Source organism: Ranitomeya variabilis, chromosome 5 (assembly GCF_051348905.1).
Source record: "Ranitomeya variabilis isolate aRanVar5 chromosome 5, aRanVar5.hap1, whole genome shotgun sequence".
NCBI lineage: Eukaryota > Metazoa > Chordata > Amphibia > Anura > Dendrobatidae > Ranitomeya > Ranitomeya variabilis.
In genome coordinates, this window is record NC_135236.1 from 281,913,091 (window position 1) to 281,924,098 (window position 11,008).

The window sequence follows — 11,008 nt, forward strand, 5'->3', positions numbered from 1 at the left end:
AACATCCTCATACAGCCGCACGACCTGCGTACCTAATGGTAAAGATAGGTACGCAGGCCGCATGCAGAAGTAGGCGGAGCTAGCGGCGGAGGTGCGGCCGAGGGCGGGGCTTCACGGAGGAAGTACGCAGCCCTCCGCAGCTCCTACAAACGCAAATGTGAAACTAGCCTAAGTGTGGTCGGACTAGAATCTTGTATAGAGGTAAAATGATGTTCTCCTCATGAGCATCTATGCCTTTTTTTAATTCATCCCACTATTTTATTTGCCTTTTTAGCAGCTGCCTGACACTGGCCACTGAATATGAGTTTGTCATCCACCCATACACCCAGGTCTTTTTCATTGACGGTTTTGCCCAGAGTTTTAGAATTAAGCACATAGTTATACATCTTATTACTTCTACCCAAGTGCATGACCTTACATTTATCCCCATTAAAGCTCATTTGCCATTTATCAGCCGAAGCTTCTAGTTTACAAAAATCTTCCTGTAATTTTAAATTGTCCTAATCTGTATGCCCCCTACAAGGTCATTAATAAATAAGTTACAAAGTAGCGGACCCAACACCGACCCCTGTGGTACCCCACTGCTAACCGCGACCCAGTCCAAGTCGCAACCCAGTCCAAGCATTAATAACCACCCTTTGTTTCCTATCCCTGAGCCAGCTCTTAACCCACTTACACATATTTTCTCCTATCCCCATGGTTCTCATTTTATGTATCAACCTTTTGTGTGGCACCGTATCAAAAGCTTTTGAAAAGTCCATATACACCACATCCACTGCACGTCCTTGGTCCAGTCCAGAACTTACCTCTTCATAGAAGCATATCAGATTATCAGATTTATCAAATTGCGAAACTTTCGACAAGATTCCGATATTTTCACAAATAAACACAAAAAATTTTGACCTAAATGTACCACTAACATAAAGGAAAATGTGCCACGAAAAAAACAATCTCAGAGTCCATTGGATTTTTTCAAGGGTTCCATAGTTATTGCCACATAAACTGACACTGGTCAGAATTGTAAAACTCGGCCTGATCAGGAAGGGGAAGACAGGCTCAGGGGTATATGTGTGCTCGTTTCTGTCCTGAAATAAACAATATATAATTTCCATGTTTTTAATGTTTTGGTTTTTTTAGCCTCATTTCTATTTCTTCTAGATAAGTATGTATTAAGTTGTTGCCTTTAAAATTACACAAAAGTTATAGTTTGGTTGATTTTTCACCTTTTGTAATTTCAAAACATTCTGGAACAATAGATACTAATGATGCATTTAAAAGAAAAGTGCAATTTTCCTGATTAAACACTGATTGTATTAATTTTAAGCAGGTCATAAAAATGACTAAACCTTGCTGCCAAAAGTGGAACGACATTGATTTCTGTATTGATACTATCATTCCAAATTGCATTTGTATACTACATGAAATACCTCGCTGGTAATAAAATGTGTAATGTTTCCAAGAAGAACAATAACAATACTGCACAAATCCAATGCATATAGAAACTTGACTAGATTGTGGGTACAGGACTGCTCCTTCTATTATTAACACAACATCACGGAAACAGAATTTCACACAGAACAACTGCAGAGGCTTATAAAGAATCTAGTGAATCAAATCAGTTTGTTGACCACATGGTACATCATAGATGGCCCATGTTGACATATCATGTGAAGGCCTACCTGACGGTGCGAAATCCAACTAATAGCAGCTGGAAAAATTGATGGCATGCTAAGCAACATCTCATCATCTACAGTTCTCTGTTCTTGTGTTTAATGGGTTGTGATACTCACTGAATAACATGGATGACGTTCATTTTGTATCATTTTAATGCAGTATTGGACATCAGTAAGAGCAGCTTAATTATGTAGACTAATAAGGTGCTGCATGGGGATAATGTCAAGAGGATACCATGAAAGAAAGGGGCCAGAAGATCGAGGCGTCTGGTTACACAAACTCCTTGTACTGATTAGAACTGCTTCACAGTGCAGATTTTCCTTGCTCTGTCATTGTAAGGGTTAATCAGTTCAGTTGATATCCTGGAGCTCTCCATCTTGAATTGTCTCAGTTGTTCTGTTTTGGCCTTTCCCCTCTGGTAAGTATGATTGCTACTGACACTTGGGAGTTGCCAGTGATAGCTGTTCTACTTCCTGGTTTGAAGTTGGAGGATAAGTTCAGTGTTTGGAGAATGTGGTTGGAGATCGCAACACTGCAGAAGAAATGCTAGCACAGGCTTCCAGTATCTGTTGTTTCAGATCCTGCACGTCTCGTATCTTCACAGCCAAGACAATTGCCTTCAGATGACCCCAAAGATAATAGTTCCTACATGAACAGTTTCCTGGAAAGTGGATAGTTGAATGGCCACCAAGGTCTCCCGATCTGACCCTCTTAGACTTTTATCTTTGGGGTGCATGTCCTCTCTGTATGGACTATGGGTAAGCACTAGTGATGAACGAGTGTGCTCGTTACTTGGGTTTTCCAAACATGCTCGGGTGGTCTCCGATTATTTATGGCGTCCTTGGAGATTATGTTTGGGTCGCCGCAGCTGCATGATTTGCGGCAACTAGACAGCCTGAATACATGTGGAGATAGCCTGTTTGTTAGCCATGATTAGTAAGCTCTATTAGGGTAGAGATGACTTAATTTTGATGATTTTTTGTTGGAAGTACTAATGTTCATCCCACCCAACCCCATAACAGGATTAGCACTTTGCACTTTACCATGTATCCGTTCGTTTGTACCTGGACACCTTTAGCGAGAACTTACCTGATCCTGCTGTTTTTTTATGACTCATGTACTCTTCAATTTACTTGGTTATTTCGTATTGTGTTATTTATAGTAATTATGTGTATAAAATTATACCTTTTACATATTTTTCGACTGTGTACTCCAATTTTTCTTGTTTTTATTCCTGCCTGGCTCAGCCTAATTGACAGTTCTCCTATTTTTATTTCAGAGTCAAACACTGATGGTCAGAATATGGAAGTAAAGGTTCCCTTTGTTCTGCAAGAAACCAAAAAGCATAGACTGTAATGTCTTGGAAATTAGTAAAGACTGGACACATTTGTATTATTATAAGATGTGGACATTTAAAGAAACCTGTCACTAGGTTTTCTCATATAAAGTACAGCCACCACAGTTAGGGCCTCTTTAATATCATACTCTACCTGTCCGGTGGGTCTTGATCCAACACCTCCTCTTTTCTTGCAATTACAGTCCTCTTTCCTTGCTTCCTGTGAATGATGTGTCCTATTTCATCCACACTGTGTCCTCATCACGCTTCTGTGCAAGCATGCTTTACTCTGCCCTGCTGACGGAAAAGGCCAAAGCACCAAAGAGCCCCAATAACATGATAGTAAAGCTGGTAAATGTGCACTAAAATACTTTGCTATGCCCTTGTGCTGGCTTGGATGTGTCACTCACATGAAGTATGGAAGAAGGACCGTGTCTGCAAGAAGAGAGGAGGTGCCAGATCAAGAGCAGAGATGCCCATCGGACCGGACCATGTCATCTGTTAGTGTTATAAAAGGTTCTTTTTTGTGATCTGCAGAGTGGATTGGGGACTTTTTAACAGCAATCTAGTATGCTGCAAAAGAGACCTGAATTTTGGTGGCCGTAGTTTATATGGAAAAAAACTGGTGGCAGGTTCCCTTTAAATGAATGGTTTGATGTATATTAAGGATTACAAGTATAACAACTTTGTGCAAGACGGGAGTAACTTAGAAATTGCAATGCCATGCAATGTAGGAACACCAGGGATTCGTATGGGCCAGGGTGACCTCTTTTGATAGTGATTTTCTGTTTCCAGTATCAAAAAGTGTCAGGCTATCATCCTTTTGCGTCTTGGCATCATGGCACCACTGAGGGATCTATAAAACTGAATCGCTGTGATTGTGTCTGCATATGTAAAGTAATGGCTTGTAAAAATCAAATGTGGATAACGATTTATAAAAATGAAATATCGCAGCAGAAGAGAAATAATGAACAACATGCTCAGGATGAAAGAAGATTCAAATGAACTGTCTGCAATGTCTGGAATCTGTGTGTTTTGCAATAGTGTAAACAGGAGTAATTTAGAAACTATATGCAATGTATATAATAAAAATATCCATGTTGATCTCCACATTTAGATAACTAAACAGTTTATCAATGGGCTATTTTGCATCACTGCTCTCTTCATAAAATATTTGCCAAATAAACAAACCAGTGAAGCAGTGAGGTGCATAGAGCCATCTGGAGGAAAAAGAAGCAGTATCCAAATCTTCTCATAAATATGTGCCCCATTGAAATTCTACAACATCCATTTATAATATACAACCAAACTAGTGCATTATTAGGAGCAAACTGGCAAGCCAATATTGATGCATGATATGAAGTAGAGCACCACAATATTTGGTAAATGGTTCATATTAACTTATAAAAGAGATTGTGCAAATCCAAATACAACAGGTGGATACATTAGGTTTCATAAGAATATAACATTTTTCTGTAATTGATAGTGATGGGCGAAGCCCTGGATGTTTGGGTCTGGCGGGTTTGGCCAGACAGTTAAAAAAAAAATTGGTTCAGTTGTCGGCCTGATGCCGCTAATAACATCGAGAGCAGAATATTCATCAGCCGGCGCCTACACTATAAATAACAAAAAAAGTTGTAGATTCCCCTCTATTTTTGATAACCAGCATGTCAAAACTGACAGCTGCAAGCTGCAACCCTCAGCTGACAGCTTTACCATGGCTGGTTATCAAGAAGAGAGGGGTCCCCACACTGTTTTTTTATTATTTTTGACAACCAGCTAAGCTAAAGCAGACAGCTGGGGGCTGGTATTCTCAGGTTGATAAGGTGCCATGGATATTGGATATAGACACCTCTCCATTACTAATCCATGGGCTTGATGTCAGCTTGATGTCAGCTGACAATACAAAGCGGACACACGGCAAGTGGGAAGAACTGGCCAAATAGTCAGAAATGGCACATCTAATAGATGCACCTTTTCTAAGGTGGCTACAGGTTGCTATTTTCAGACTGGTGGTGGGGGCATTAACCACGGCCCCTTACCAGCCTGAGAATACTAACCCCCAGCTGTCTGATTTAGCATGGCTGGTTGTCAAAAAATGGGGGGACCCCACGGCATTTTTTTAAAATTATTTAAATAATTTAAAAAAACAGAATGGGGACCCATCTATTCTTGAAAACCAGCCATGATAAAGCTGACACCTGAGGGTTGCAGCCCATAACTGTCAGTTTTGACATGCTGTTTATCAAAAATAGAGGGGAATCCATGCTTTATTTATAGAGCAGGCTTCAGCTGTTGAATACTCCCATCAGCGGTGCCTGCTCTCGCTGTTATTAGCGGCAGCAGGTGTAGGCTGATAGAAGTTGTAACTTTGTGACCAGAGGTAAAAACTTTTCACCACCGATCAAAGGTGCTGGTGCTCTGACAGGTGGAAATAATTTTACCACTGATCAGAGCCGTTGGTGTTTCTCACTTTGTCATGCATATGACAGGGTGGGAAACACCCGATGTTCAGGGTGCCAAACCCGAACAGTAACACAGTCATCCCGGAGAAGTCCATTTATGGGGTCCGTGACCGAACAGTAGGTGTTTGGTACAGACCCTGAACTTTACTGTTCGGGTTTTCCCATGTCTAGTAATTGCCTTAAAATTGTGACATTAGATAGAATAATGACTGAGATGTATTTACATACCAAAAACCGAGTCTCTGTTCTATTCTGAATACAGTACATTCTCGCCCTGCTTTATATTCATTGCTGAAAGGATACTGTAACTTGTCTTCTTATGTTATTTTCAATTTCCACATAATAGATGTCTCTCTATACAGCTCTATAATTGTCTTTCAATAACTATTGTTTGCCCAATAGAGGAGGCAACATAAAACAATCAAGGTTATGTCATGTCTAGCAGTCTCATTGTGTCCAATACTTAAGCCAGAAATTAGATGATTTACTATGGCACTAATGACCTAGCTACTTTAAAGGGAAATTATATCCTAATAGTACACAGGGTTATTACCTGTCAACATGATGTATTATTCACTAGCAAGAGTCATTCTAGGAAGCTCTTATCTATTCATCAGCTATTTTGTGTCCAAAACAAGGAGAAGTAAAGCCTATTTAATCTTCCTAACTCATCCATGGCAGTCATTTCTGCACCTTACATCAAACTTAGGCAAGATCTCAGCAGCCATGATATTGAATTTAGATGTACTGCAAACAAAATCTTTGTTTAATATTAAGTTGTGTCAGATTAAAGTTTAGCATATTCCCTAAAAGCAAATAACTATGCAAAACCTTAAAGTGGCTGTAAATAGCTACTATACTGATGACCTAACCTTCAGATAGGTAATCAATATGAAATTGGTGGAGTGTGACACCTTGGAACATCACCGATCAGCTGTTAGCAGGTCTACAAGCTGTCAGAAGTACACAATATACAGAGCGAGAATACCAGAGCTCTCTACACCTCATAGTGGCTGTTATTGGGTACTGCAGCACATCTCAGCTCCTATTTACTCTATAGCTGCTTTAGTTATCTTAGTGATAGTGGGGCTCAGTAGCACCACCTGACAACATCATCCTTTTTTTCAGTGTCATTTACAAATATAGCTGATTTGCTGAGAGGGGACTGCTCCAATGATTATAGTCAATGAGTAAGTTTCAATACTCAAAAATGTGATTTATGATGATTTTCAGATGGTAACAGACTTTGTACAATCAGAAATGAAAGAAAGAACTTAAGATAATAATTGTAGATGCTTAACAGGAATGATAATTAATAATATAATAGAGAAAAATATATACTGCCAGATTGCATGTATTTATAGCTAATAGTAGTCAATATTGTGTAGATGGCATCCTCAAAAATGTAGAGAAAAGAGTAATTTGTGAAATATAGCTCATTACCGCATATACAATTTGAGAGGAGTTCCTTATACAAGATGCCTATGATTTACACTAGCTGTAGCCAACAAGAATCCATCAGGTCAACCCTTTCCCATATTCTCTATTAGGGAAAATGGATATAATGGAAATAATAAAGTGGAGTTATCTATTCATATTACCCATCTATGAACAATATAATACTACAAATGTATAGCCAGCAATGCTCAGCTATTTTCTTAATTGCCATATGTAACATACTTTAAATCACCTCCATGGGCAGGGTGTCCATAAGTTCTCAATAAGTCACAGTGCCTCCACCTAAATCTTACTGGGATTTCTTGGAGAATGCAGAAAGGTTCTTCTCTTCTGCTAGGGATCGACTTATGGAAACCCCTGTCCAAAAATCCATACACACACTCAAAAAGAGATAATTAAAAACACATAGTTTTATTTATAGGGGGATAAATGGTGACAAATACATGGGAAATAATGAGGAACAGCAAACAGATAATATTACACAATCTACTATACAGATGCAAGATGCGCTTTTCAAAACACCTGAATGTTAGAGATGAGGTTTCCCCTTTAAATTACAACAGGCACACTCCTAACTAATCAATTTCAACCTACAGAAAATGCAGTCCCAAGCTGGGACCCCGATTGCCGTGGATGGCGCACTTTCAGGAACCATTGTCACACTTAATACAATAACAACTAAATCCCTTCCATGGCTCGTCCTATGATAAACTCCTGTTCATGGAACCACAAGTCACTGTATTGATCGCTTATAGATAATTTTATAACACTCCCCAAAAGTGGAACCACAAGTCCCAGCAGTAGCTACTCACTAATGATGATGATGTAGCAAGTCTGTAGTCACCTAGAGTTCCATCCTGAGGCTTCAGGGACTTTAACGGGCTGGGTGGTGGAGCCACTGTGCCAAAGCCCAAGTAAGACCTCACCCAATCTGACCATGGATACGTAGCAGCTAACAACGCCGAGAAGGAGAGTTAAGGGAGGTGGTCCAGGTGCTACTCCATGACTGACCTTTGGTAGGTGGCAGCTGACTGCTAGGAATGGGTAGTTGGGGCAGCCCAAAGGTATGTCCAACAAATGCAGGAGGGGAGCAAGATGACAGGTACTGCAGATACAGATGGGACCGGTTGACGGAGAGATGAGCACTGGCAGGTGCAACGGGACTGGCTGACATTGAAAAGAGCAGTGGCAGGTGCAACAGGCCCAGCTGCCATTAAGAAGAGAACTGGTGGGTGCAGTGGGACTGGCTGCCATTGAGATGAGCAGTGGGACTGACTGCCATTGAGAAGAGCACTGGCAGGTGCAACTGGAGCGGCTGCCATAGAGATGAGCACTGGCCAGTGCAGCGGGAATGGCTGCCATTGAGATGAGCACTGGCAGGTGCAGCGGGACTGGCTGTTATTGAGATGAGTGCTTTCAGGTGCAATTGGACCGGATGCCATTGAGGTGAGCCCTGGCGGGTGCAGTGGGCTGAGATACAACACTGGGACCTGAGAATTCACAAGAGTGTTAGGAAACAAACTCACAACATTGCACAGGCACCTCCATGTTGGAGGAGGTGCATTAAATAGTAAGTGTCCTCCAGCTATTGGCTGGAGAGACTTTAGTGGAACGTGCGCAGCCCCTTTAAGAAAGAGGAAGTGTGCGCGCGTGCCCTAAACACAGTGCTTGGGGAACTCTGTGCGGTGCACGCACCCCGGGTAGCAGCAGACCCAGATGGAGTAGCACGGAGGCCACGGTGGTGAGTACGCTGATGTCTCTGCAGGGGGAGAGGGACTGCAGGCACTACAGGGACAAGGGGCTTGATGACATAAGGAATGGAAGCCAGGTGGGGGCAGGCAATTCTTGGTAACCAGGCTGGTTTGTACTTGTTGTGCTACTTCAGGGCTCACTGTCCTTTCACATAGGGCTGCAGAACTGTCAGCAAGCACCCTTTGCTTCTCTCCTAGATCATCACTGTCTCTCTCCAGCAATAGTCGTCAACCTCCATGTTGTGCAGTACAGTTAGCTTCACTTCTTCACCAGCTTGCTCTGCCAATCCGCCCTCTCCTCTGCTTTTACTCTACCAGGTTGCTCCTAGCTTCACCAGTCTCTGTACACCATGTTCCCTCTACATGGGTTACACATAGACTTTAAAGTAGGGTTGAGCGAAACGGATCGTTCATTTTCATAAGTCGACGACTTTTGGCAAAGTCGGCGTCTCATGAAACCGAGCCGATCCCTGTGTGGGGTCGGCCATGCGATACGCGACTTTCGCGCCAAAGTCGCGTTTCAATGATGCTAAAAGCGCCATTTCTCAGCCAATGAAGGTGGACGCAGAGTGTGGGCAGCGTGATGACATAGATCTCAGTCCCCACCATCTTAGAGAAGGGCATTGCAGTGATTGGCTTGCTTTCTGCGGCGTCACAGGGGCTATAAAGGGACGTTCCCGCCGACCGCCATCTTACTGCTGCTGATCTGAGCGTAGGGAGAGGTTGCTGCAGCTTCTTCGGAAGCAGGGATAGTGATAGGCAGGGTACATAAAGCCACAAACCGCTTTTGCTGTAGCGATTTCCACTGTCCAATACCACCTTTTGTTTGCAGGGCAGTGGAAGCTACATTTTTTTTTCCTCAGCGCTGTAGCTCATTGGGCTGCCCTAGAAGGCTCCCTGACCCTGATAGCTGCGTTGCTTTGTGTGTACGCCGCTGTGTAAACCAACTGCTTTTTTCAAAGCACAAATCCTGTTTTTCCTTCCTTTCTGCACAGCTATCTTGTGTGTTTGTCCACACTTTTGTGTGCAGCAGTCCTTTTTACAGCTGCCTGCCATACTTTTCTGAGATAACTGCAGGGAGATAAATATTGGCAAGTCTGCCTCCGTGCCATTGCTGTGTGTGGCATCTCTCTCTCATTGTGTGGCACCGAAAGCACTGTGTAATACTTGGCCTTTTTTTTTTTTTTTCTAAATTCTCCCTTTTCCCCCAAAAAAATTAGTGGGAGATAAATATTGGCAAGTCTGCCTCCGTGCCATTGCTGTGTGTGGTATCTGTCTCTCATTGTGTGCCACCGAAAACACTGTGTAATACTTGGCCATTTTTTTGGGGGGGGTACATTCTCCCTTTTCAAAAAAAAAAAAATATTGGGAGATAAATATTGGCAAGTCTGCCTCCGTGCCATTGCTGTGTGTGGCATCTCTCTCTCATTGTGTGCCACTGAAAACACTGTGTAATACTTGGCCATTTTTTTGGGGGGGGTACATTCTCCCTTTTCAAAAAAAAAAAATTATTGGGAGATAAATATTGGCAAGTCTGCCTCCGTGCCATTGCTGTGTGTGGCATCTCTCTCTCATTGTGTGGCACCGAAAACACTGTGTAATACTTGGCCTTTTTTTTTTTTTTTTCTAAATTCTCCCTTTTCCAAAAAAAAATTAGTGGGAGATAAATATTGTCAAGTCTGCCTCCGTGCCATTGCTGTGTGTGGCATCTCTCTCATTGTGTGCCACTGAAAACACTGTGTAATAGTTGGCCTTTTTTTTGGGGGGGGGGGTACATTCTCCCTTTTCAAAAAAAAAAAAATATTGGGAGATAAATATTGGCAAGTCTGCCTCCATGCCATTGCTGTGTGTGGCATCTCTCTCTCATTGTGTGGCACCGAAAACACTGTGTAATACTTGGCCTTTTTTTTTTTCAAAATTCTCTCTTTTCCAAAAAAAAAATTAGTGGGAGATAAATATTGTCAAGTCTGCCTCTGTGCCATTGCTGTGTGTGGCATCTCTCTCCCATTGAGTGCCACTGAAAACACTGTGTAATACTTGGCCATTTTTTTTTGGGGGGGGTGCATTCTCCCTTTTCCAAAAAAATAATTAGTGGGAGATAAATATTGTCAAGTCTGCCTCCGTAACATTGCTGTGTGTGGCATCTCTCTCTCATTGTGTGCCACTGAAAACACTGTGTAATACTTGGCCATTTTTTTGGGAGGGGTACATTCTCCCTTTTCAAAAAAAAAAAAATTATTGGGAGATAAATATTGGCAAGTCTGCCTCCGTGCCATTGCTGTGTGTGGCATCTCTCTCTCATTGTGTGGCACCGAAAACACTGT